The 22,098-nt window shown below is 42.3% G+C and overlaps 1 long non-coding RNA gene across 1 annotated transcript; it reads left to right on the top strand.

The window, feature by feature from the left end:
• The first annotated feature begins 3,725 nt into the window (after nucleotides 1–3,725).
• On the top strand, nucleotides 3,726–5,183 carry LOC140829796 (uncharacterized). The gene is made up of 3 exons (XR_012117532.1): nucleotides 3,726–4,348; nucleotides 4,490–4,529; nucleotides 5,081–5,183. It is a non-coding gene; the product is annotated as an uncharacterized lncRNA (long non-coding RNA).
• The last annotated feature ends 16,915 nt before the right edge of the window (nucleotides 5,184–22,098 follow it).

The following is a 22,098-nucleotide window of genomic DNA, read 5'->3' as shown; positions in this document are numbered from 1 at the left end:
ATCTTCAATCCAAGCTTCTTTTTGACGATTCGAGTTAAGAGCGACGTTCTCCTTGGTGCTAGGAAGCTTAGGTAAGCTTTTGGTGCGATTCTTTTAAGGTTTTGAGTTAAGAGTTGACTTGGGTTTGTTATTCTTGTGGATTTATGGATTTATTGTTATGGATTCTTGGATATAGAGTTGATGTTGGTGTTATTTATGGATTATTGTTGTAGGTGGTGAACCAAGAGCTTATTTGAGGTGTTCTATTGGGTTGTAAGTGGAATTTCATCCCTTGTGCTCACATGATGTTATATGTATTGTGTTTCAAAGGTTTTAATGTGTTTTTCCCTTCAATTGATTCATTGTTATGTATTAATTCCATTGCTATGCATATTGGAGGCTTTAATGTCTCATTATTGTTCAAAGGGAATAAAAGAGAAAAGAAAGAGTTTCAAAGTGATTGTTAAAGCCAAGAGAGAGTTTAAATGTTTCTATTGGATTGATAAATACATAGCCAGAGAATTGCATGCAATTAGTTGATCAACGCCCATAGGCTTGTATCCCTCAGAGTTATCGGTTTATATCGATTTGGGATACGAGTACCACAGTCAGAGATACTATTGATATCAATCCAACCAGAGTAAAGAGAAATACCATCTCATTTCTATGCTATTGTTATGATATTCATTGATTCAGAGTTTACAGTTCAGAGTTGATGGTATTTATGATTTCAAAGCTATGTTTTACAGAGTTTATTGTCATTGCTATGTAAGATTTCCACTTGCTGAGATTTATTCTCATTTCAGTTATTTCATGTGATGCAGATCAGAGTGGAGGCCCGGGACGTTGACTGTGGACAGGGGGTCATATGCATACACCGTTGGAAGGATGATTTTGATGGCATGATCATAGGAATGATGTTTTGTATTTTTGTTATATCATTTGAATGATCATGTATTGCTATTTTGTAAAAAAAAAAATGTTTAAAGAATGTATTTTGAAACTCCTTCCATATTTTAAAGAAAATTATTTAATTTTCGCTGCGTATTTTAATGTATTGGGTCAGAGGTGTCACATTTAGTGGTATCAGAGCGGTGTTCTTCGGACCAATGCATATGACTTCGTCTACTTTCAACTGTCCGTGTATGTTTTCTTGCATCTATCCGTTGTTATATATTGATATGTCTTTTGTGAGCACATTGTAGAGTAGAGGATGCCACCTAAGAGGAAAGCAGTAGAGCGTGAGGATAGTTCTTCCTCGAGAGTTGTCGACGAGTTCGGCAAGTTACTGAGAGAGCAGGCCAAGGTTCATAGTGAGCAGATCCAGCAGTTGCTCCGATTGCAAGGAGCAGGTCAGGGCATAGATCAAGGTAGAGGGCAGGTTGCTCAGGTTGTTGGCACTGATGCCGTATTTTCTGCTTTTAAGAGGATGGATCCACCAGAATTTTCAGGGAGCACCGATCCTTTAGTTGCAGTTGAGTGGGTCAAGGCTCTAGAGGCGATCTTCGATCATCTCCACTACGAGGATAGAGACCGTATTAGCTGTGCTGTATTCATGTTGGTTAAAGCTGCTCGCATCTGGTGGAATGCGACCAAAGTTGGAGTTGATGCCTCGACATTGAAGTGGTCAGAGTTTACAGAGTTGTTCTATGACAAGTATTTCCCCGACGCACTTCGAGTGAGGAAGGTTACGGAGTTCTTGGAGCTTAGACAGGGGAGCATGAATGTTGACGAGTATATCTTGAAGTTTGAGGAGGGTTGCTTGTTTGCTCCATATGTTGCATCCAACGACAGAGATAAAGGCGCTCATTTCATTCGAGGCCTTAGAGCAGAGATTCGTAGAGATATCAATATGTCCAAGGCTGTGACTTTCAAGGAGATTGTGTCCAAGGCTTTGTTGGCCGAGCAGGATGAGAAAGACATTGCTCGAGAGAGGCAAGCGAGACATCAGGCTATTGCTCAGAGGAGCCAGAGTTCGAGTCAGCAAGGTGGAGATCGATTCAAAGGGAAAGGCAAGATGGATCTGAGTCCTAGACCACCGACAGTCCCATCTGATCCCGAGAAGCCATTGTGTCCCAAGTGCGGCAGACATCATTGGGGAGAGTGTAGATATGGCACTTATTCTTGTTATCGTTGTGGCACGGCAGGCCACATTGCCAAAGACTGTCCTAAGGGAGCTAGCCAAGAGAAGGTGCAGGGTCGTATCTTTTTGATGACCAAGAAAGGTATTAATCATGATTCTTCTGTGATCTCTAGTGCTATTTTAATTTCAGACAGAGTAGCTACGACTTTGATTGATACTGGTGCTACTCATTCTTTTATGTCTGAATTGTTTTTGAGATCTTTGGGTATAGTTCCTTCTGTTATTCCCCTCCAGTTCAATGTTGTTTTGCCTTCGGGAGATGTGTTGTGCCCGACGTCTATTGTGTTTGCATGCCCTGTTCGTATTGATGAGCGAGAGGTCTTTGCTGATTTGATTGTGATCCCGATGGTTGCTTTTGAAGTTATTCTTGCCATGGATTGGCTATCGACTTACCGTGCTGTGATTGATTGCGTTGCTAAGACGGTGACTTTTGCAGATGATGGCGATAGGAAAGGTATGCTCGCCAGTGCAGGTACTTCGCTGGTCCTTCCTTTTAGTTCTTGTCTTGAGGCTGAGAGATTGTTGTGTAGAGGTTGTGATGGGTTTTTGGCTTCTATTGTTGATGTGGATAGTATGGTTAAGTTGAATATTGATGTTATGGACGTGGTGAGGGAGTTTGTTGGTGTATTTGAGATTGATGTGCCGGGTTTTCCTCCGGACAGATATAGGGAGTTTGTGATTGCTTTGATGGTTCCGGGGACCATTGCTCGTTTATCAGCGTTGGTTATTAGGGCTACATTGACGGACAGGATCCGTAGAGAGCAGACTGACGAGGTTCAGCTGATAGAGATGAGAGCTAGAGCAGAGGAGAAAGGTACCTTAGAGTTTAGAGTGTATGGTGATGGTTTGGTGACCTTCAGAAGTTGTATTTGTGTTCCTGTGTCGATCGTGTCTGATCGTGACCCTAGATTTACTTCAGAGTTTTGGAAGAGTTTGCTTAGAGCTATGGGTTCGCGGTTAGCATTTAGTACAGTTTATCACCCTCAGAGCGACGGTCAATCAGAGAGAGTCATTTAGATTCTACAGGATATGCTCAGAGCTTGTACTATCGATTATCCAGGTAGCTGGGATTCTATGTTGCCTTTGACAGAGTTCACAATGTGTTTCATGTTTCGATGCTCAGGAGAGTATATTGCGAATCTTTCCCATGTTCTTCACCACGAGCCATTGGACTTGACGCCGAATTTGACATACCAAGAGATTCCGATTCAGATTTTGGATCGCAGAGTTAGAGTTTTGAGGAACAAAGAGATCGGCATTGTTAAAGTCCTTTGGAGGAATCATTTGATAGAAGAGGCTACGTGGGAATCAGAGGTTGAGATGAGAGAGAGGTATCCTGAGTTGTTCGTGTAGTGACGTCAATTTCGCGGACGAAATTCCTCTAAGGAGGGGAGATTGTAATAGCCGAGCCCGGTGTACGGTATGGTTTAAGATTTTGTATGATTATTGGCTATTTGGGTAAGTTTAAGTATAGTTTGGATGTTAAGAGTTTCGAGTTATGATTTATAGTATGGTTGGTTATAGATGACGTGCAGTGTTATTGTAGCGGCGTTAGGATTAAATTCATGATAAATGGTATATTGATCCAAATGAGTGAGGCCAATTGGAGTGGTTAGATAAGACATAAGGCTATAACTTTCTTATTTTGAGTTTTGTTCAAATCATTGTGGAAGGTAAGCCAAAAGTGTCCCGAAGTGTGTTGTGTGTTTCGACGTTCCTCCAGTGACACATGTTGGGAGATTTAGCTTAACTTTTTACTCAGACCTCCAAATGATCTGAAATTTTGAGGGCGTCAAGATAAGACATAGAGCTACAACTTTGTAGTTTACCACGTTTTCTAATTCGGAAGGGAAGAGGCGTTTCTGAGGCGATCATTGAAGAAGCTGTGCGCAGAGTACGCTGTGGCAGGACCGATGCAAGAGCGCACCCGCGGTCATGTAAGGACCGCACCCGCGGTCCCAGTGGTTCAGAAAATGATGTTTGGTCGAAGGCTTGGCGCACCCGCGGTCCTTGTGTTGGCGCACCCGCGGTCTAGGTATGGGCGAGATATTTAGTGCTTTTTGGAGTGGTTGGCCATCACTTTACTCATTTCTTCCCCTTCATTTCGACTTTTCTCTCTACCTTATAGGGTTTTCTTCCATTTCTTTCATTTCCTATCTTCAATCCAAGCTTCTTTTTGACGATTCGAGTTGAGAGCGACGTTCTCCTTGGTGCTAGGAAGCTTAGGTAAGCTTTTGGTGCGATTCTTTTAAGGTTTTGAGTTAAGAGTTGACTTGGGTTTGTTATTCTTGTGGATTTATAGATTTATTGTTATGGATTCTTGGATATAGAGTTGATGTTGGTGTTATTTATGGATTATTGTTGCAGGTGGTGAACCAAGAGCTTATTTGAGGTGTTCTATTGGGTTGTAAGTGGAATTTCATCCCTTGTGCTTACATGATGTTATATGTATTGTGTTTCAAAGGTTTTAATGTGTTATTCCCTTCAATTGATTCATTGTTATGTATTAATTCTATTGCTATGCATATTGGAGGCTTTTATGTCTCATTATTGTTCAAAGGGAATAAAAGAGAAAAGAAAGAGTTTCAAAGTGATTGTTAAAGCCAAGAGAGAGTTTAAATGTTTCTATTGGATTGATAAATACATAGCCAGAGAATTGCATGCAATTAGTTGATCAACGCCCATAGGCTTGTATCCCTCAGAGTTATCGGTTTATATCGATTTGGGATACGAGTACCACAGTCAGAGATACTATTGATATCAATCCAACCAGAGTAAAGAGAAATACCATCTCATTTCTATGCTATTGTTATGATATTCATTGATTCAGAGTTTACAGTTCAGAGTTGATGGTATTTATGATTTCAAAGCTATGTTTTACAGAGTTTATTGTCATTGCTATGTAAGAGTTCCACTTGCTGAGATTTATTCTCATTTCAGTTATTTCATGTGATGCAGATCAGAGTGGAGGCCCGGGACGTTGACTGTGGACAGGGGGTCATATGCATACACCGTTGGAAGGATGATTTTGATGGCATGATCATAGGAATGATGTTTTGTATTTTTGTTATATCATTTGAATGATCATGTATTGCTATTTTGTAAAAAAAAAATGTTTAAAGAATGTATTTTGAAACTCATTCCATATTTTAAAGAAAATTATTTTATTTTCGCTGCGTATTTTAATGTATTGGGTCAGAGGTGTCACAAAAACATTCCACAGAGCAATGTCGAGGTGTGTTTGGTAGTTGAAACGTTTTTCGTCAACCAGGACATTTTGCGAGAGTATGTCCACAGAGAGGCTCCCGAAGATCTCAGGGAGCAAAACCATCTTGATCAGTGGCACCTCCTGATATACAATCAACGTTTGTTCACTCTTTCCAACCACTGACGACTCCTCAATCAAAGACAAGGCCAGGACACACCTGACGAGATAGCTTCAGGTAATTGTTTTCCTGTATGGTTATTTTGCATATGTATTGATAGATACTAATGCATTCCATAAAATTATCTTTGAATGAATTGCATTGATATATGCTTTGTCTAATGCGTTATTATATGCTGTAGTATTTAGCCTTTTTCTGTTGAAGAGAGGTTTTGTATCAGTGACATCTTTTAGACCTTGTATGCTACAGTATGACAGATATGAGATTGAGTTAGATTGCATAGTAATTGGGTTATCTGAATATGATTACATTATCGGTACTGATATGTTGACCAAGTACAGAGCTACCGTTGATTATTTCCAGCAGTTTGTGAGATTCAAACCGGATATGGCTGATGAACGGAAATTTTACGGTAAGGAGTCTAGATTTAGGATTCCTTCGATATGGGTGATGTTGAGGACTCGATTATTACAGAGAGGAACAGAGAGATTCCTTATGTATTCAGTTGACATGCTGAAATCGAGTTTATCATTGGATGACTTGCCAGTGATATATGAAATTGCTGATGTTTTCTCAGATGGGATTTCAGAGTTGCTTCCAGTTATAGAGATAGAGTTCAGCACTGATTGCGTACCAGGTACAATTTTTATTTTTAAAATATTGGACATATGGCACTGATTGAATTGAAAGAATTGACAGAGCAATCGGTGTATTTACTAGCCAAGGATTGCATTAAATCAAATGTTTCCTTGAGGTAATTCAGTATGTTAGAGATTAATGAATTGTGTATTCAGAAGTGTTTTGATGTTTTTGTGATTATTCTATCAGTGACATTTTGATATATTCGAAGAATATGACTGATTATACCGAACACTTGAGATTTGTGTTGAGTACTGCGAGAACAGAGAAAGGGCATGAAAAATGTGAGTTTTGATTGAGACAGATTGTATGTCTGGGACAAAGTATATATGGAAATGGTATAGCAATTGATTTGAACAACGTTGAAACTGTGATCAGTTAACCAAGATCGACGATAGTGTCAGAAATTCACAGTTTTATGAGTTTAGCAGATCAATATCGATGATTGATGTTTGGACTCTGATTGAATATTGTTGTTGTTCTGAATCCGTGTTTAAAACAGATAGTAGACCGTGAAGAATGTATATTGTGCAGGCCGAATCAGAACTGATTTGAAAATTAAATCAGTTCAGAAATTTGATCCGAATGTTCAGAACTCGATATCGATAGTCAGAGCAGGGCATCGATCAGAATAGCAGGTTTGTAACCGTGTGTTATACGTGAATAATCGTTTTGTGTGCTGAATATTTCAGATTTGAAATGACAGATGTTATCAGAAGCACATAGCAGTCGAATCAGTATTCATCATGATGGCAGAAAATGTACAATGATCTGAAAAGACAGTTTTTGAGAAAAACATATGAAATCAGATATTGCAGAGTTTGTATCGAAGTGTTTGAATTGCCAATTGTTAAAGACAGAAACCAGGGGGATTATTACAGAGTTTGTCTATTCCTGAATGGAAATGAGATCATATTTCCATGGATTTTGTAACAAAGTTACCGAGATCCTCCCGAGGTTGTGATGCGATTTGGGTTGTAATTGACAAATTGACCAAATCCGAATGTCTTATTTCGTACAAGATGACGTACATATATGACCAGATAGCAGAGATCTATGATCAAGAAGTAGTCAGACTACACGAAGTGCCGAGGTCGATTGTTTCAGGCCGTGATTTTTGGTTACTTCGCACTTTTGACAGAGTTGTAGTAGGCTCTAGGTATGAAATTATGTTTGAGTACTCCATATTATCCACCGACTGACGGACAGTCAGAGTGGATTATCCGGATACTGGATGTAATAGCCGAGCCCGGTGTACGGTACGATTTAAGTTTTGTTTGTTATTTGGGATATTTGATTAGATGATTATAGTTGTGTTTTGGGCTTTAGTATTATTGGTTATTATTTATTGAGGTATTAGTTGTTGTTGGTTGTTCGTTTCAGCGTTTCGGTTCGATTTTAGTTGCTTTGGAATAGTGTTTTGCCGTGAGTAGAGTGCACCCGCGCTCTTAGAGGAGTGCCCCCGCGGTGCACTGTGCTATTTTTGGAGTTTGAGTGCCGTGAGCACACCGCACCCGCGGCGTTGTAGAGACCGCCCCTGCGGTAGAGACCGCACCCGCGCTGCTTGCGTCGCCGCACCCGCGCTGTTCGTGTTCCAGAATTTTTGAGATTGCCGTAACCATAGCGCACCCGCGGTCCTTGTGTTGGCGCACCCGCGGTGAAGGTATGGTCGAGTTTTTAAGCTACTTTTTGGAGTGGTTGGCCATGCTTTTCCTTTCTTTTCTCCTCCATTCTCGACTTTTCTCTCCATTTCTAGGGTTTTTGGTCATTTCTTTCACTTCCTATCTTCGATTCAAGCGTTTGTTTAGAATTTCGACTTGAGTTCGACGTTCTCCTTGGTGCTAGGAAGCTTGGGTAAGTTTTTGGTGCGATTCTGTTAAGGTTGTAAATTAAGAGTTGTTTAGGTTGGTTGTTTAAGTGGATTTATGGATTATTTAGCTTGTAATCTTGGATATTTAGTTGATATTGGTGTTATTTGTGGATTATTTGTTGTAGGTGGTGATCAAGAGCTAAGTTGAGGTGTTTGTTGTGGTTTGTAAGTGGAAATTCATTCCTTTTGCTCACATGATTTTATATGTATGTGTTTCAAAGAGTTTATTGTGTTATTCCCTTTCATTTGATCCATAGTATGTATTGTTATATGTATTGGAGGCATTGTATGTCTCATTATTGATTAAAGGGAATACAAAGAGATATATAGAGTTCAAAGTGATTGTTAAAACCAGAGAAGAGTTTAAATGTTTTCGGATTGATAAATACATAGTCAGAGATTGCATGCAATATTAGATGATCATCGCCCAGAGGCTTATATCCCTCAGAGTTATCGGTATTTATATCGATTTGGGATACGAGCAACCCCAGAGCAGAGATACTATTGATATCAATCCCCAGAGCAAAAGAGAAATACCATCATATTTTATGCTATTGCTATATTATTGATATTCAGAGTTTACAGTTCAGAGTTGATGGTATTTATGATTTCAAAGAGATGTTTTACAGAGTTATTGTTCATTGTTATATAAGAGTTCCACTTGCTGAGATTTATTCTCATTTCAGTTATTTTCATGTGATGCAGATCAGAGTGGTGCCTCGGGACGTTGACTGTAGATCGGGGGTCATATGCATACACCGTTGGAAGGAGGATTTTGGCATGATCATAGGAATGATATTTTGTTTTTGTTATGTCATTTAAATGATCATGTATTTATTTTGTAAAGATATTTGATGAAATGTATTTTGAAACTCCTTCCGTATATTTTAAAGAGAAAATTTTATTTCCGCTGCGTATTTATTTTAAAAGAGGATCGGGGTGTCACATTTTAGTGGTATCAGAGCGGTGTTCTTCGGACCAATGCATATGACTTCGTCTACTTTCAACTGTCCGGGTATGTTTTCTTTGCATCTATCTATTGTTATGTATTGATTGGTATCTTGTGAGCATTGTAGAGTAGAGGATGCCTCCTAAGCGTAAGGCGTCAGAGGGGGAGGATAGTTCGTCCTCGAGAGTTGTCGACGAGTTCGGCAAGTTACTGAAGGAGCAGGCTAAGGTTCACAGTGAGCAGATCCAGCAGTTGCTTAGACTGCAAGGAGCAGGCCAGGGCAGAGACCAAGGTAGGGGGCAGGTTGCTCCAGTAGCAGTTGGTTCTGATGCTATCTTTTCTGCGTTTAAGAGGATGGATCCACCCGAGTTTCCAGGCAGCTCCGATCCTTTAGCTGCAGTAGAGTGGGTCAAGGCTTTGGAGGCGATTTTTGATCATCTCCACTATGAGGACAGAGACCGTATCAGTTGTGCTGTTTTCATGCTGGTTAAAGCTGCACGTTTGTGGTGGAATGCGACCAAGGTTGGCATTGATGTTTCTACTTTGAAGTGGTCTGAGTTTACTGAGCTTTTCTACGACAAGTACTTTCCTGATGCACTGCGAGCGAGGAAGGTCACAGAGTTCTTGGAGCTTCGTCAGGGGAGCTTGAATGTGGACGAGTATATTCTCAAGTTCGAGGAGGGTTGCCTTTTTGCTCCGTACATTGCTACCAGTGATAAAGATAAAGGCGCTCACTTCATTCGAGGCCTTAGAGCGGAGATCAGGCGTGATATCAATATGTCCAAGGCTGTGACTTTCAAGGAGATTGTGTCCAAGGCGTTGCTAGCAGAGCAGGACGAGAAGGATATCGCCAGGGAGAGACAGGCGAGGCACCAGGCTAATGTTCAAAGAGGCCAGAGTTCAGGTCAGCGTGGCAGAGATCGATTCAAGGGGAAGGGCAAGGTGGATCAGAGTCCTAGGCCACCGTCAGTGCCAGTTGCTCCGTCTGATTCTGAGAGATCTTTGTGTCCCAAGTGTAGCAGACCCCATCGTGGAGAGTGTAGATTTGGCTCTCGTTCTTGCTATCGTTGTGGCATGCCAGGCCATATTTCCAGAGATTGTCCTAGGGGAGCTAGCCAGGAGAAGGTGCAGGGTCGTATCTTTTCGATGACTAAGGAAGGTATTAATCGTAATTCTTCTGTAATCTCTAGTTCCATTTTGATTTCAGGCAGAGTAGCTACTACTTTGATTGATACTGGTGCTACTCATTCTTTTATGTCTGAATTGTTTTTGAGATCTTTGGGTATAGTTCCTTCTGTTATTCCCCTTCAGCTTAGTGTTGTTTTGCCTTCGGGAGATGTTTTGTGCCCGACTTCCATAGTGTATGCGTGCCCCGTTCGTTTTGTTGATCGAGAGGTCTTTGCTGATTTGATTGTGATCCCGATGGTTGCCTTTGATGTTATTCTTGGCATGGATTGGCTGTCGACCTATCGTGCTGTTATTGATTGCGTTGCTAAGTCGGTGACTTTTGCAGATGATGACCAGGGAGGAGTTCTCGCCAGCTCAGGTACTTCGCTGGTCCTTCCTTTTATTTCGTGTCTTGATGCTGAGAGGCTATTGTGTAGAGGTTGTGATGTTTTTCTAGCATCTGTTGTGGATATGGATAGACTGATTAAGTTGAATATTGATGATATTGATGTGGTGAGGGAGTTTGCGGATGTGTTTGAGGATGATGTTCCGGGTTTGCCGCCGGATAGAGATGTAGAGTTTGTTATTGATCTTGCTCCAGGTACGGTTCCTATTTCTAAGGCTCCGTATAGGATGGCTCCTACCGAGATGAAAGAGTTGAAGACGCAGTTGCAGGATCTTCTAGATAAGGGTTTCATTCGTCCGAGTTCTTCGCCTTGGGGAGCTCCGGTTCTATTTGTTAAGAAGAAGGACGGGTCTTTGCGTCTGTGTATCGACTACAGGGAGCTTAACAAAGTGACGATCAAGAACAAGTATCCGTTGCCTCGGATAGATGATTTGTTTGACCAACTCCAGGGTGCCACTGTTTTCTCGAAGATTGATCTTCGGTCTGGCTACTATCAGTTGAAGGTTAGGGAGTCTGATATCCCTAAGACGGCTTTCAGGACCAGGTATGGTCACTATGAGTTTCTCGTGATGTCTTTTGGTTTGACCAATGCCCCTTCTGTTTTCATGGACCTGATGAACCGTGTGTTCAAGCCGTATTTGGATAGCTTCGTCATTGTCTTTATCGACGATATATTGATCTATTCCAAGACCAGAGAGCTTCATTCAGAGCATCTCAGAGTTGTTCTCCAGTTGCTGAGAGAGCGGAGGTTGTTTGCTAAGTTGAAGAAGTGTGAGTTTTGGCTGGATCAGATTTCTTTTCTAGGCCATGTCGTTTCGAGGGATGGCATTGCTGTTGATCCGATGAAGATAGAGGCGATTCAGAAGTGGCCTATTCCTACGACTGTTTCAGAGGTACGCAGTTTCCTTGGTTTGGCGGGTTTTTATCGTCGTTTCATTTTGGATTTTTCCAAGATTGCCCTGCCATTGTCCAATCTGACAAGGAAGACTGTGAAGTTCGAGTGGTCTTTAGATTGCCAGAGTGCATTTCAGGAGTTGAAGGATAGATTGACGACGGCTCCTGTTCTTTCTTTGCCTTGTGGTTCAGAGGACTTTGTTGTCTATACTGATGCGTCGAAGAAGGGTCTCGGTGCAGTGTTGATGCAGAGAGGTAAGGTCATTGCCTATGCTTCTCGCCATTTGAAGGATTATGAGAAGAATTATCCGACGCACGATTTGGAGCTAGCAGCTGTGGTTTTCGCCCTTAAGATTTGGAGACATTATCTGTATGGCGAAAAGTGTGAGAACTTCACAGACCACAAGAGTTTGAAGTATCTGTTCTCGCAGAAAGAGCTCAATATGCGGCAGAGGAGGTGGTTAGAGCTTGTCAAGGATTACGATGTAGCTATCAGTTATCACCCAGGGAAGGCGAATGTTGTGGCTGATGCTTTAAGCCGCAAGTCGAGTGTTTCATTGAGTTCTTTGATTCAGAGACCGTTACTGATGGATTTGCAGAGAGAGGATATTGATCTGGTGATTCCAGGCACCATTGCTCGTCTTTCAGCGTTAGTTATTCGATCTTCATTGACGGACAGGATTCGTAGAGAGCAGTCGACTGATGTTCAGTTGACAGAGTTGAGAGATAGAGCAGAGATTAGAGGTAATTCAGAGTTTGCCTTGAATGGTGATGGTTTGGTGACTTTCAGAGGTCGTATTTGTGTTCCTTCTGGCGACGATATTCGTAGAGATATTCTGACAGAGGCTCATACCGCGCCGTATTCGATTCATCCAGGCAGTACGAAGATGTATCAGGATCTTCGTCGACTCTACTGGTGGCCAGGTATGAAGAAGGATGTTGCCGTGTTCATTTCTCAGTGCCTTACTTGTCAGCAGGTGAAGATTGAGCACCAGAGACCTGCTGGGACATTGTTGTCGTTGCCGATTCCTCAGTGGAAGTGGGAGCATATTACGATGGATTTTGTGACTGGTCTTCCCAGAGTGCGGAGAGGTTTCAATTCTATTTGGGTTATCGTTGATAGATTGACTAAGTCAGCGCACTTTCTTCCAGTCAAGACGACGTATTCGATGAACCAGTATGCCGAGGACTACATAGCAGAGATTGTCAGACTTCATGGTGTTCCTGTGTCGATCGTGTCTGATCGTGACCCCAGATTTACTTCAGAGTTTTGGAAGAGTTTGCACAGAGCTATGGGTTCGCGATTAGCGTTCAGTACAGCCTATCATCCTCAGAGTGATGGTCAGTCAGAGAGAGTCATTCAGATTCTTGAGGATATGCTCAGAGCTTGTACTATTGACTTTCCAGGTAACTGGGATTCTTTGTTGCCTTTGGTTGAGTTCACTTATAACAATAGCTACCAGGCGACGATTGGCATGGCACCGTATGAGGCACTTTATGGCAGGAAGTGCAGGTCTCCCTTGTATTGGGACGAGGTTGGTGAGAGGAAGATGTTGGGACCAGAGTTGGTCCAGCAGACTGCTGATGTTGTTGCTGTTATCAGAGAAAGGATGAAGACTGCCCAGTCCAGACAGAAGAGCTATGCAGATGTTCGTCGTAGACCTTTGCAGTTCGAGGTTGGCGACCATGTATTTCTGAAGATAGCACCTCTCAAGGGTGTGATGAGATTTGGTAAGAAGGGCAAGTTGAGTCCTAGATTTATTGGTCCATTCGAGATTTTGGACAGAGTTGGTGACAGAGCCTACAGATTAGCCCTACCTCCAGATCTTGACAGAGTTCATAATGTGTTTCACGTTTCGATGCTCAGGAAGTATGTTGCAGATCCTTCCCATGTTCTACGCCATGAGCCATTGGACTTGACGCCGAATTTGACGTATCAAGAGATTCCGATTCAGATTTTGGATCGCACAGTTAGAGTTCTGAGGAACAAAGAGATCGGCATTGTCAAAGTTCTTTGGAGGAACCATTTGTTAGAGGAGGCTACGTGGGAACCAGAGGATGAGATGAGAGAGAAGTATCCTGAGTTGTTCGTGCCGTGACGTCAATTTCGCGGACGAAATTCCCTTAAGGGGGGGAGATTGTAATAGCCGAGCCCGGTGTACGGTACGATTTAAGTTTTGTTTGTTATTTGGGATATTTGATTAGATGATTATAGTTGTGTTTTGGGCTTTAGTATTATTGGTTATTATTTATTGAGGTATTAGTTGTTGTTGGTTGTTCGTTTCAGCGTTTCGGTTCGATTTTAGTTGCTTTGGAATAGTGTTTTGCCGTGAGTAGAGTGCACCCGCGCTCTTAGAGGAGTGCCCCCGCGGTGCACTGTGCTATTTTTGGAGTTTGAGTGCCGTGAGCACACCGCACCCGCGGCGTTGTAGAGACCGCCCCTGCGGTAGAGACCGCACCCGCGCTGCTTGCGTCGCCGCACCCGCGCTGTTCGTGTTCCAGAATTTTTGAGATTGCCGTAACCATAGCGCACCCGCGGTCCTTGTGTTGGCGCACCCGCGGTGAAGGTATGGTCGAGTTTTTAAGCTACTTTTTGGAGTGGTTGGCCATGCTTTTCCTTTCTTTTCTCCTCCATTCTCGACTTTTCTCTCCATTTCTAGGGTTTTTGGTCATTTCTTTCACTTCCTATCTTCGATTCAAGCGTTTGTTTAGAATTTCGACTTGAGTTCGACGTTCTCCTTGGTGCTAGGAAGCTTGGGTAAGTTTTTGGTGCGATTCTGTTAAGGTTGTAAATTAAGAGTTGTTTAGGTTGGTTGTTTAAGTGGATTTATGGATTATTTAGCTTGTAATCTTGGATATTTAGTTGATATTGGTGTTATTTGTGGATTATTTGTTGTAGGTGGTGATCAAGAGCTAAGTTGAGGTGTTTGTTGTGGTTTGTAAGTGGAAATTCATTCCTTTTGCTCACATGATTTTATATGTATGTGTTTCAAAGAGTTTATTGTGTTATTCCCTTTCATTTGATCCATAGTATGTATTGTTATATGTATTGGAGGCATTGTATGTCTCATTATTGATTAAAGGGAATACAAAGAGATATATAGAGTTCAAAGTGATTGTTAAAACCAGAGAAGAGTTTAAATGTTTTCGGATTGATAAATACATAGTCAGAGATTGCATGCAATATTAGATGATCATCGCCCAGAGGCTTATATCCCTCAGAGTTATCGGTATTTATATCGATTTGGGATACGAGCAACCCCAGAGCAGAGATACTATTGATATCAATCCCCAGAGCAAAAGAGAAATACCATCATATTTTATGCTATTGCTATATTATTGATATTCAGAGTTTACAGTTCAGAGTTGATGGTATTTATGATTTCAAAGAGATGTTTTACAGAGTTATTGTTCATTGTTATATAAGAGTTCCACTTGCTGAGATTTATTCTCATTTCAGTTATTTTCATGTGATGCAGATCAGAGTGGTGCCTCGGGACGTTGACTGTAGATCGGGGGTCATATGCATACACCGTTGGAAGGAGGATTTTGGCATGATCATAGGAATGATATTTTGTTTTTGTTATGTCATTTAAATGATCATGTATTTATTTTGTAAAGATATTTGATGAAATGTATTTTGAAACTCCTTCCGTATATTTTAAAGAGAAAATTTTATTTCCGCTGCGTATTTATTTTAAAAGAGGATCGGGGTGTCACACTGGAGGATATGCTTAGAGCTATAGTACTTGATTTTAGCACTAATTGGCAGGTTTCATTGCCACAATGTGAGTGGTCGTACATCAATAGTTATCAGACGAGTATAGAGATGGCACCGTTTGAGGCGTTGTACGGTAAAAATGCAGATTCCCTCTTTATTGAGATAATACCTCTGAGATTCCTGAGATTGGATCTGATATGATCAGAGAAATGACAGAAAAATTGAAGCTGATTCAGAAGAAAATGAAAGCAACTCAAGAGAGACAGGCCAAGTATGCCAAGGTTCGACATAGACCATTGGTACTTGAGGCAGGAGACCTAGTGTTTTTGAAGATTTCACCTTTCAGAGGAATTGTAAGATTTGGCAAGATGGGGAAGTTGTCTCCACATTATATTGGGCCGTACGAGATTCTCAAAAAGATAGGAGATCGTATCTATCGACTCGTATTACCGCCTTTTTATCAAAAATACCTGATGTTTTCATGTATTGTTATTGAGGAGATTTCAGTATGATGCTTCACATGTTATTCAACCAGACGAGGCCGAACTGGATAAGACACTGAGTTACTTCTAGTTGTATTATGATATTATACTTCTTGAATTATTTTTCCGATTGAATCAGAAATTGTGAAGAAAAGCCGCTTAGAACAAAGACTATTCCACTTGTGGAAGTTCAGTGGAATCGTCATGGTACTAAAAAAACTACTTGGGAGGCAGAATCTGATATGAGATCGAGATTTCAGAATTGTTTCATTGAGGTGAGTTTTCTGATTAACTTCCGTTATACATTTCTTCGTGGTATGATATTATTACCTGTGATATGATCGGATTGCCTATGATTTCGGGGACGAAATCGTATCTTAGGGGGGGAGAAATGTAATGCCCGAGATTTTTGTCTTGGTAATCTGAAATGATTTAGTGATAATCGGGGGGATTATAGACGGAAAGGATAAGACTGTTGTGGGGACCCGGGTTCTAACTCAATTCTTTGCGATTTAATTGGATCTTTGTTCGAAAATGTGGGTCAAAAATTTGCTTTTAACATTAATTTAAATGTATAACTAAAGCATAACATGTCTTGATATAATAATTAAACAACATCAGATACATACAAATCTGTCTAGTACAATCACACAACTAAGGTTCTAATCTCAAATACAAGTAGTTCAGATCTAAACAGAAACTACTAGTAATCTGCTGCTACACCCGGCATCACCACGCTATCAACTCTCTCTTCCTCGTCGTGACCCTGATCCTGCCCCACCTGTTGCCATGCACACATACAGACACGACAACAGCCGGATAACTCCGGTGAGAACATATCCCAGTATAAAACATGGATGCATGCAATGTCATAAATCATGTACACAAGCATAGCATATAACATGAATTGTAATCTAAAACATGTAAAAGAATACAAATCTGTATTCAACATTTAAATCTTGACTCGACTCATTTCTAATCTAGGGATCCCGGTGTGAATAAGACGGTCTGTCACCTACCCAACCACTCGGGGCAACGGTACGTCTTATTCCTAGACTTCGGTCAACTCTGTATCGAGGGTCTACACATATAGCAAATCTGCTCCTATGCGTCGATACACCGAAACGTCTAGTTTTGGCAAGTCTGCCAATATCTCCTATCTCAGGACTCGGATATAAATCAATAAACAAGGCATTACATAATCAAATGTAATAACAATCTAGTATGTGATTTAGGGAAACTCGTATCAAGTCTGAATCGAGTTGTGCAATCCCGTGACCACATGAATTATACATTTCTTGTCGCACTGTCTGTGTCGTAGTCGAAGGCTTGAGTTCACAATAGCCAATACAATCTGAAATAGCATAATCGATGTGTACTCAATCAATATATATATCTCAAGCAACTCAATATACAAGGCTACAATCGGTTTCAATACAATTTGACGGCATAACGACGTGATTCCTTTATACCGGTAACTCAAGAACATCATACTCAATCACAATCAACTCATCATCTCATCTAACATCTATATACATGCTGTAATCTGTATATTCTCAATCCAACACATGCTGGAAAATCGAACGTATAGCATACGGCGTCTGAAATTCGATCCGTTTACGTTTCTACGATGCTTAGTATATCAAAAACACATAATTTATGTCAAATCTGAATTCTTCCAACACATAATTTTCGAAACATGTTGGAAATTAACAATACTTACATCCTCTTGTAGCCTTCAAAGAGAGGAACACAAATCCTAACTCGGAATATAAATCAGATGCATAAATCTTGCCAAACCAAGGTTCTAACCCACCTTGAAGCTTGAGGATTCTTTTGAGAAGGAGCTCGGTTCTTATTCTGAATGCCAAAGAAAATAAAGACACCTATTACATATTGCATGCAAAGGGACGAGTGTTCATGTTGTTCAAATGACACGCACTACCGCGGGTGCGGTAGTTTAAGAGCGCGGGTGCGCTAAGCTCTCGGCAGCAATAATATTTTCTGAATCTTGATCACCGCGGGTGCGGCGCTTGCATCACCGCGGGTGCGGTCTCACCACCGCAGGTGCGGTCTTGCACGCACCGTGGGTGCGGTGTTGCTTCGCACATTTCCCTCAACTTTCTGTCACCTACACCGCAGGTGCGGTAGTCCTAGCACCGCAGGGGCGGTGTGGCTTCGGCCATGCTTGCTCAAACTCTCATTTTTCATGTCATGCATTCTCTTCTTCAAGTCTCACATCGATGACATGGACAATTCTCGAGCCTTACATTTCTCCCCCTCTTAGACAGGAGTTCGCCCTCGAACTCGCAAGCAATTAATCATGTAAATGTATACAAAGCAGTACAATCAAAACTGAAAGGAAAACTCACATCATATGAATAGCTCGGGATGCCTCCGTCTCATCTCAGACTCCGTCTCCCAAGTTGCTTCCTCGATGCCATGACGACTCCACTGAACCTTCACAAGCGGAATGGTCTTGGTTCTAAGCTGTTTCTCTTTCCGATCAAGAATCTGTATCGGTCTTTCAATATAGCTCAGAGTCTGATCTAGCTCGGCTTCGTCAGGCTGAATGACATGAGAATCATCTGGCATATATTTGCGCAACATTGATACGTGAAAAACATCGTGCATGCCAGATAATGAAGGAGGAAGAGCAAGTCTGTAAGCTCGATCGCCAATCTTCTCAAGGATCTCATACGGACCGACGTATCTAGGAGAAAACTTTCCACGCTTGCCAAATCTGACAACGCCTCTGAAAGGTGAAATCTTTAAAAAAACTCTGTCTCCCTGCTCAAATACCAACGGTCTGCGTCTGACATTGGCGTACTTCGCTTGCCTATCCTGTGCCGTCTTCATTCTCCTCTGAACGATCTTCACTTTCTCGGTCATCTCACGAATCATATCAGGCCCTAACTCCGGTACCTCAGAGATATCATCCCAGTACAACGGAGATCGGCACTTCTTTCCGTATAAAGCTTCGAACGGTGCCATCTCAATGCTAGTTTGATAGCTGTTGTTGTATGAAAACTCACACAACGGCAATGAATCTTGCCAACTAGTACCAAAGTCTAGTACTACAGCTCTCAGCATATCCTCTAAAGTCTGGATAGTCCGCTCTGACTGTCCGTCCGTCTGAGGATGATAAGCAGTGCTCAGGTGTAAAGTCGTACCCAAAGCCTGCTGCAAGCTGTGCCAGAAGTGAGAAGTGAATCGTGGATCCCGATCTGATACGATCGACTTCGGCACACCGTGCAATCTGACGACCTCTCTGACATACAACTCTGCCATCTGATCGTGTCGATAGGTCATTCTGTACGGAATAAAGCAAGCTGATTTGGTCAGTCTATCAATGATGACCCAAATCGAATCACAGCCCCGCGAAGATCGAGGTAACTTCGTCACGAAATCCATGGAAATGTGGTCCCATTTCCATTCAGGAATAGACAAACTCTGAAGTAAACCTCCGGGTTTCTTTCTTTCTGCCTTCACCTGCTGGCAATTCAAGCACTTAGACACAAATTCTGCAATGTCTGTCTTCATCTGCTTCCACCAGAATTGTGTCTTCAAGTCATTGTACATCTTCCTGCCACCAGGGTGAATGCTGAACCGACTACAGTGTGTCTCTGACATGATTTGTCGTCTCAAATCTGGAACATCTGGCACCACTAGACGGTTATTCACATACAGAACAGAATCTCTAACCTGATATTCTGATATATGACCAGTTCTGACCATATCAATCGATCTCTGAATGCTCGGATCAGTTCTTTGCGCTTCTTTGATCCTCAAAATCAGATCTGGCTCAATCTGAATCGCAGCAAGTCGCAACGGTCTACTCTCTGCATCAAATGTCAACCCAGACAAGCAACAATCTTCTACTAAACTCGATACACCTATAGTCGACAAGGACAAAGAACATACCTTTCGACTTAAGGCGTCTGCTGCTGCATTCGACTTCCCTGGATGGTACTTGATCTCGCAATCAAAATCTTTCAGCAGATCAAGCCATCGTCGCTGTCTCATGTTCAACTCTGACTGAGAAGAGAGATACTTCAGGCTCTTATGAACGGAATAGATCTCGAATTTCTCGCCATACAGATAATGACGCCAGATCTTGAGTGCAAAAACAATCGCCGCCAATTCAAGATCATGAATCGGGTAACGGGTCTCGTATGGCTTCAGCTGTCTAGAGGCGTACGCTATCACGTGCCCTCGCTGCATAAGAACACATCCAAGCCCTCTGTGAGATGCATCACAATATACAACGAACTCACATGTACCTGAAGGAATCGTCAAGACAGGTGCACTAGTCAGCCTCTTCTTCAGCTCTACCAAACTGGCTTCACAATCTTCGGACCACACAAATGGCATATTTTTCTGTGTCAACTGGGTGATAGGCTTCGCTATACTGGAGAAATCTCGGATAAAACGACGATATTACCCGGCTAGACCCATGAAACTGCGTATCTCAGGCACAGAAGTCGGTCTCGGCCAACTGATCACAGCCTCCACTTTACTCGGATCTACCGCAATACCATCTCCAGATATAATGTGACCCAGAAAGACAACCTGTCTCAGCCAGAATTCGCACTTGGATAGTTTAGCATACAACTGCTCCTTTCTCAAAGTCTTCAGTACAATCCTCAGATGATCTGCATGCTCAGTCAAACTCTTCGAATACACCAAAATGTCGTCAATGAAAACAATAACAAACTCATCTAAATAGCTCTGGTTCGGAATGCAGTCTTCGGAATATCAACATCTCGAACTCTGAGCTGATGATACTCCGATCTCAAATCAATCTTCGAGTAAACCGAAGATCCCTGTAACTGATCAAACAAGTCGTCGATGTGCGGCAAAGGATACTTGTTCTTCACTCTTGCCTTGTTCAACTGTCTGTAATCAATACACAGTCGCATCGAACCATCTTTCTTTCTGACGAAAAGCACCGGAGCACCCCAAGGTGATACACTGGGTCTGATATATCCCTTGGACAAAAGATCTTCCAACTGTGCTTTCAACTCTTTCAGCTCTATCGGTGCCATCCTATATGGAGCTCTCGAGATAGGAACACTGCCTGGCACAAGATCAATGCTGAAATCAACCTCTCGAACTAGAGGCAACCCTGGAATCTTGTCAGGAAAAACATCTGCAAACTCGCAAACCACTGGCAGATCTGCCAATGCTAAGCTCGACTTCAGTAGATCTACTGAATATACGAGAAAGCCTTCTGCTCCTCTCTGAAGCAATCTACTCATAGTCAGAGCAGATACTAAGGGAATCCGAGATCTGGAACCCTTGCCGTAGAATTTCCACTCATCTGTCATTTCGGGTCTGAATCTGACAATTTTGTGGAAACAATCTACAGTGGCCATGTACTTGGTTAACATATCTATGCCAACTATACATTCAAAATCAGCTAACCCAAGTACTACACAATCAAGATCAATCTCATGCCCCTCAAACTGAAGCATACAGTGTCTAACAGTAGTCACAAACATCAAACCACTTCCCAACGGAGAAGCTATAGACACTACTGTCGACATCGACTCAACAGGCAATGAATGTCTCAATGCAAAATGTTCAGATATGAATGTATGAGATGCCCCTGTGTCTATCAACACATATGCAGGATAACCGCAAAGAAAACAGTTACCTGCAATGACGTCATCTGGCGCCTCCTGCGCCTGCTCCTCTGTCAGGGCAAAAACACGTGCCTGCTGTCTGGGAGGCTGACTCACCGTCTGACTACCTCCTGGTCTCTGCTGGGTCTGTGTGGAGGGTGGCTGGAAGGAGTGTACAGAGGATGCCTGTCTCTCCATCTGTGGCGCTGGTGCTGATGATCCTGTGCTCTGGAATCGTTGTGCACCTCTCTGGGGACAAACTCTAGCGAAGTGTCCCTGTTGCCTACAGATGTTGCAGCGTCCCATAACTCCTTGACACTGCTGCGTCGCATGTCGTCCTCCACACGAGCTACAATATACGCCACTGTAATCTGAACCCTGACCTCTCTGTCGAGATCCACTCGAACTCGATGAACTACTCCCGGACTTCTTAAACTGTTTACCCTTAGCTTTCAAAAATTCCTTCTTACCACTACCACTAGCTCCACTGTCAAAACGAGGAGGAGGTGGTGGAAACTGTACGGTCGTGGACTGTGGCGGTCTCTGCCCCTGAACACCGTAGGAAGCTCCTCGCTGCCTGATCAAGCCAGCCTCTGTTCCCTTTGCTCGGTTCAGTGCCTCTAAAAAAGTGTTAGGCCGTCCCGTGTTCACCAAAATAAAGACATCCGGGTTCAGCTCGTTGATGAACTGATCGGCCACTGCCTCGTCGTTCCCGGCCACATGCGGTGCAAATCGTAGCAATGCTGAAAATTTAGCCACATACTCCTCGATGTTCCACTGTCCCTACTTCAGATTCGCGAATTCAGCTCCTTTATCTTTTCGGTAGGAAACGGGG

Source organism: Primulina eburnea, chromosome 4 (genome assembly GCF_022965805.1).
Source record: "Primulina eburnea isolate SZY01 chromosome 4, ASM2296580v1, whole genome shotgun sequence".
NCBI lineage: Eukaryota > Viridiplantae > Streptophyta > Magnoliopsida > Lamiales > Gesneriaceae > Primulina > Primulina eburnea.
The sequence above is the reverse complement of the archived record's forward strand: the minus strand, read 5'-3'. Positions and strand labels throughout refer to the sequence as shown.